This window comes from Balaenoptera borealis (assembly GCF_965194805.1).
Source record: "Balaenoptera borealis genome assembly, chromosome: 6".
Classification (NCBI taxonomy): Eukaryota; Metazoa; Chordata; class Mammalia; order Artiodactyla; family Balaenopteridae; genus Balaenoptera; species Balaenoptera borealis.
In genome coordinates, this window is record NC_138863.1 from 56,226,011 (window position 1) to 56,232,010 (window position 6,000).

Below are 6,000 nucleotides of genomic sequence, written 5' to 3' on the forward strand. Positions count from 1 at the left end.
ATACCTAACTTAATTGTGGTTTCAACCTCCCCCAGGAACATAATCTTAACTGGTCAGTCTGGAATTTCCTGGTCAGCACTAGTGAGGTAATCCACTCGTTAGACCCCTTCCATCCTCCAGAGAAAGATGAGGTAATCTGCTCTTTCCTTGTCCTGCCCCTTTCTGCTTATAAAAGCCTTCCATTTTGTACAGCTCCTTTCTATATGCTACATGGGATGCTACCCAATTCATGTATCACTGAACAAAGCCAATAAAATCTATAAAATGTACTCAGTTGAATGTTGTTTTTTTAACAGATTTGGTGGCAGCACTGGGATCTGAAGTGAACTTCTGATGGCTTCAGGACAACAAGAAACACAGGCATGGTATTCCACAAACCCACTGAGTTCTCTATCTTCCTGCCATTTCCGAAGGCCATGGGTAAGTTCCTCTTGGTTCTGAGTTTCACTCTCTTTGGATTGAGCTCCTGATTTAATTGGTTTTCCAGTCCAGGGCAGGTCAGTTTAAGCTAGCAGACAGTTCCACCCAGAACTAACCCCTAGCCCTTGGTTCAGTTTTCAATTCCCCATTTAATTGGAAATCTTAGCCCTTGGTTCTGTGACCAGATTCCACACTGGTAACTGTTGGCAATTTAGTCTGCAGTTTCCCATTTGTTTGGAATCAGCTTGCAGTCCCCATTCTTTGGGGTCTCTTGTTTCAATTCTCTCCCCAACCCCCGTTCCACATTGGGAATGGCTGGCAGTGTGCACAGTGCCTTCTGTTGGCCAGTCTGCAGTAACATTTCTTTGGTTACTGCGTGGTATATTAAGGTTCACATGTTTGTTTGTTTTGTTTTGTATGAAAGGCTATTATTGACAAGGATCTTGGAAGCCTAAAAGCCACAAAAATTGGTGGGCATGGATTGAACACTTAAAAGCTATTAGAGTACTTCCACCAAACTCTAACACTCCTGTGTTAGGATAAGTTGGCCATAGAATGGGTAGGTTGACACTAGGTCACCAGCCAACCTCAAGAAAATTTGCATGCAATGAAGTACACTGTAAAACACCACACAATTCCCAACCAAGGAGCACATTCCCTTCTTAATATTAGTTTGACTCCAGAAGCTTAGCTAAATAAATACATAAATAAATAATTAAAAAATAATAAAATTTAAAATTAATTAATAGCTCTTAAATTCTAAAATTCTAAAGAGTTAAGCACACCACCTTCCAGCACACCTGCTTATTTTATGTCTAAGTAAATTGACCTGGAAGCTGTAGATTTTTACAAAAATGGCAAAATCTTACTAAAACCAAGCTAGGATTACAGTGGCCATTACGGGGAATGTTCCAGTTAGACAAGATCTAATGAAGTGAACTTGAAAGCAAGCGTTCCCAAATTAAACAGAATGAGATACGTATTTTAATGGGTATGCAGAAGGCTCCAAAAGGCTTCATGATTCCAAAATAACTTCATTGAAAGATTCATTGCAAAGGCTAATAAAAAATTCAAGACACAAGAGGTACCTGAAATAAAAGACTGTAAGACTGACATGGCCCCTACTGCTCCTCTCTATCCTCATTTACCTGAGTATTCACGTTCCACTAATTCTCTGTCTGAACTGCTTTTCCATTCTGAAGAGGCTATTAAGCAGTTTAAAATAAAACCATCCAAGGTTGCAGGCAATTCTCCTCAGGTATCTTTCACTCCTTGGTCAAAGACTGAACTAAGGGCCATACTTAAAGAATTTGCTAAACCCAGAGAGGATTAAAAAACAAGCACTTCAAAAGTTTTTTGAAGAATTTAGGGTAATTATCGGGCCTATGACCCTGGTCTGACAGATCTTTATCAGCTCGTGCACATGCTGGTAGAATCTGGTGAAGCACAAAAATGAAGGAAGCAAAATGCAAAACGCTGAGGATGATAATTTGAGATCCTCAATCTTCAACATGGTCCCCTATGGACCATAAAATGCTCTCAAAGTAGAAACTGATCTTTTAAGAGTCGTTCCTAGAGTCTTCCTTGGTCTATTATTCAGACATGCAAACAAAAGAAAGATGAATCTGTGACAGACTTTAAAGCTCATCTGGAAGCGCTCTTCCTACAGCTTTCTGGGTTTCATACAATAGATGAGGTCACCCAACCTGTTGTAGCTACCCTATTTGTAGATGGATTATGTCCTGAGGTTAGTGGATTAATAAAAAGACAAAAAAATGGGATGGGAGGCTGGCTACCTGTTTGACTGAACTTGTGACCGTAGCTGAATACTTTGAAAGGACTTTGGAACAAGATTGTAAACAAAAATCCACCAAAGCTATTGACTTTAAAGTTATAACAGCTCCAAGGCCAGCTTGGATGCTTGGGTCCCCTACATCACAGTCTCCTAAGGGGGTCTATCATTCAAATGCTGACTCAGGGGTTGATGTCTCAGTTGTATAGTCACTTGGGACTCTGGAAAAGATAATGTCCTCAAACAGCCTATGAATAATTTTCAACAGATTTGTAGGTATGAGCGCCCTCATATCGACCCTCAAAGGAGGGCCCCTGTATGGGCCCCTCCCAGAGTTGATGAGACTCTGAGGGATTTTCTGGTAAACTGTTAATGTTATTCCCTTAAATAGCCAAGGGAAACTAAAATTAAAAGCAGTGGAAAACCTTGCCAAATTCTGGTAGATACTGGAGCTACACTCTCTACTTTAAACTCCTCTCAGAGCCTGCAGATGTGGTCCTGGAAAAACTGGCAGAAGCCGGCTAAGGGGGAGAATACTTACCAGAGCCCACTCTCCCAGATCTCTGTCTACAGTACCCAATAGAGAGAGAAAAATAGAATATCTTTTGCACCTTCTTTGGGGACAAAAAAGGAGTTGTTTAGCACTTCCAGAAATATTTACTGTTTGTCCTGGCTGAAAATGGACAAGATATTTAGAAGGATTTTTAAGCAGCTCTGTGGTCAGAAATTGGCCAGTCTAAAAGTTGATATTCAGACCCTGATAGGAATTTTTTTAGGCCTCCTCCACTAAGCTAAAGTAAAACTATGTACACAAAGAAAAAGAAAAACCTTCTAAAGATGGGTGGAGCAACCTATGATGTCATTTAAGTTGCAACCCAGTTCCTTGAAGAATTAAAAACAACTGTTCTTTTCTTATGAATCTTTACAAAACCAGAAATGCTCCAAGAACTCTTATCTAGGTCATCTCTTTAAAATATAAACCTCAGGGAGGTAATTCTCATTAGAACAAAAAAAGTGGAAGGGGAGGTCATTTTAAACTTAAGCAAATGAAAAATCTCTTATATGTCTTCTCCACAAATATTAGTAAAAAGCTCTAGCAATCTGAGCAGGTAACCTTAACTTATTTCATCTACCAGAAAACATTGATACAACTTCTTTTATAACTAGTAAGTTTTGTATTATTATACCTGACCCATGGCAGTAATTTTAAAACAGAAGCTATAATATCTCTGTTTTCATCTGTCTATATGTTTGTGTGTGTGTGTGTGTGTGTGTGTGTGTGTGTGTGTAATAGATGTGTAGTATTTTCTACCTTTGGATGGTAGTACCAAAATTAATTTGTAAAAGAACTCTACTTGGCTTGAAGAAAATTAAGCACTTATATGAATTAAGGATTCCTAAAACTCTCAAAAATATAATGGAAACTAATCCAAATGCTTTTCAAGTTCACATGATTTGAAATAATCTTTGGTAAATAAAAGCTAGTTTAAGGTTGTTGGATTAATTAAAAGAGGTATGTCTTCAGAATTATCAGCATTAAAATAATGCAGGCATACTTATTCTACTTGGGTTTCTTGGTCAAACAAGTTCATGTAATCTTTGTTACACAATTTGTCAGCAAGAAAAATAGCTTGGGATGACAGCTGACTTTGTCTAATGTCTCATGAAATTTCTGCAGGTAGTCTAAACATAATTATCCAGAGTAAGTGAATTTAATAGATATAAACAGGATAAAAGTTTTTAGGTGAACTTTTAAAATAGTTTCCCCAAATCTTTTTGGTAAGCTGAAACCTTAAAGTTTTGCTAAGTTAAATTAAATGATGGATAGTCATTATATATCTAGATCATTTCCAAATGAGATAAAATGCTAAAACATTAGTTGCTGAACACAGGCTTTTCTACTTTTGCTTCCTTTCCCAGAGGAACTAAAGATACTTGGATTTATTAGTAAACATGTTTCATGCCACACTGAAAACTTTACTATGAGAAAGCGTATGTTTCTAGAAATTATAAAAAGTATTTATAAATTTGTCATTAGAATGCTAATATAACAGACAGTTCACAATTGTTTACACATATATATACATACATTTATATATTTTTACATATATATATAATTAAAGCTACTAGAAATAATAAGGGAAACATCTCCATCTGCAAGGAAAGTAGGATGTATGTTTTCAGTAAAAGAAGGTATAAGGAATAGAGATGCATTTTTGTTGAGGAAAAAGAAAGTAATTTTGTCCTAAAGTGAGACTGGTTATTTCAGAACGAGAAAGAGGAAAAACAAGTACAAAATTTTAAAGGTTTGTGGAAAAGGAATCTTGGGGATAGAATTTTACATGTAGTCAAGCTGGCTAAGATTAAAATGAATTTATTTAAGTTAATGAGTTTTAATATCAAAAGTAAGCTGGTACAATATTAAAATTTGGTTTTCTCACTGTTGAAAGGACAGGTTTTTTTTGGATTGTTGGTCTGCTCTTAATATGACGTTGTAAACAAAGGTTTTTCTTTACCTTTTAAGTGATCTGCCTAGAGAGCAAAGATTCTGTGTCTTATCAAAATACTTTCCTGTGTTTGTTGTTTTTATCAGGTCTTTGATTACTTGAGTAAACCTAGTCTTCTTCCTATTAAAAGAGCTAAGTTTTGCTCAGAACTATGTAACCTTCTGTATTTGCATTCAAAGTCTTTGTCACTATGGTTAAATGGCTAAGTATTGTTTCACAGTGACCTATGATCCTATATGACCAATTGTTTTAAAATCTTTTGATATTTGTTTACAAACTTCCCAAAATCAAATTCTAAATAAATTCTTTTTGATTTATAACTAACTTTAGGATTTCCCAGAGGGTCCCTGGAAAATCACAAAAGATTTGTTCTTTCTCCTTATAAAAAGGGAGAGGTTAAACTAATTAGGCTTATTTGATATGTTAAATTACATGGGAAGCATTGTCAAATAAGAAGTAATATTAAACCTTCTTTATGTTGTATTTGTATAGATATATGTTACAAGTGTTCCAGAAAATGAGAGAAATTCTTGGAAATCTGATATGTTCTCGTCTAATGTAACCAGTCACAATTATTATCTTAAAATGTGTATGTCACAGAAATAACCGAATTTCCTTGTCAATTAAATTGTAAAAAACTCTCATCAGATCTTTTTTTTCTTTTCTTCTTTTTTCTTTTTTAGATCTTTAACCATGTCCATTTTTTATGTCTTTTATCATTTACAGAGTTATTGTTTTACTCTGATGCTTTTTCAAAAGTGTTCTTGCAAAAGTGCTTCATCTTTAAGGAGATTCATGGAAAGGACTTTGACAAGTACAGGTTTCTGGTAACTTTAAGATCATAAAACTGAACTGGGTAAGAACTTCCAGAACTAAGGGAAAAACTGGATTCAAGCAAAATAAGTGTTAATTACATGGGACTGAATGAACTGAGGAGGATGACTATAATTTTTTATGACTTTTTGTTTGAAACATTGCTGGTTCCTTAATGGGTTTTTTCCCAGATTTAAGGAAACCTTTTCTCTTAATTTATACATGACATGCAGCAATTTGGTAAAGTATACCTTTGTAAACACAGATGAAACATTTACTTTTTCTCCCTACCTGATCTCTCCATAATTAGAAAATTCTTGAGTATTCTTCCACAGCAATAGAGTTAGCTATTTGCGTAAGTTCAGTATGAATCAGTTCTCCTGTAACAGGACACAATTGGAAACATTGGCTATATTACCAAGGCTTTGACTGGAATGTCATATTTGAGAGAGATATACATGGACTCAG

General features: G+C 35.6%; 1 long non-coding RNA gene across 1 annotated transcript in view; it reads left to right on the forward strand.

Annotated features, from left to right (window-relative positions):
- LOC309630430 overlaps positions 1–5,576 on the forward strand; it is a 118,798-nt gene extending 113,222 nt beyond the window's left edge. The window contains exons 5-6 of the long non-coding RNA XR_014245661.1: positions 297–420; positions 5,446–5,576. This is a non-coding gene — a long non-coding RNA (uncharacterized lncRNA). The remainder of the gene's footprint in view (positions 1–296; positions 421–5,445) is intronic.
- The last annotated feature ends 424 nt before the right edge of the window (positions 5,577–6,000 follow it).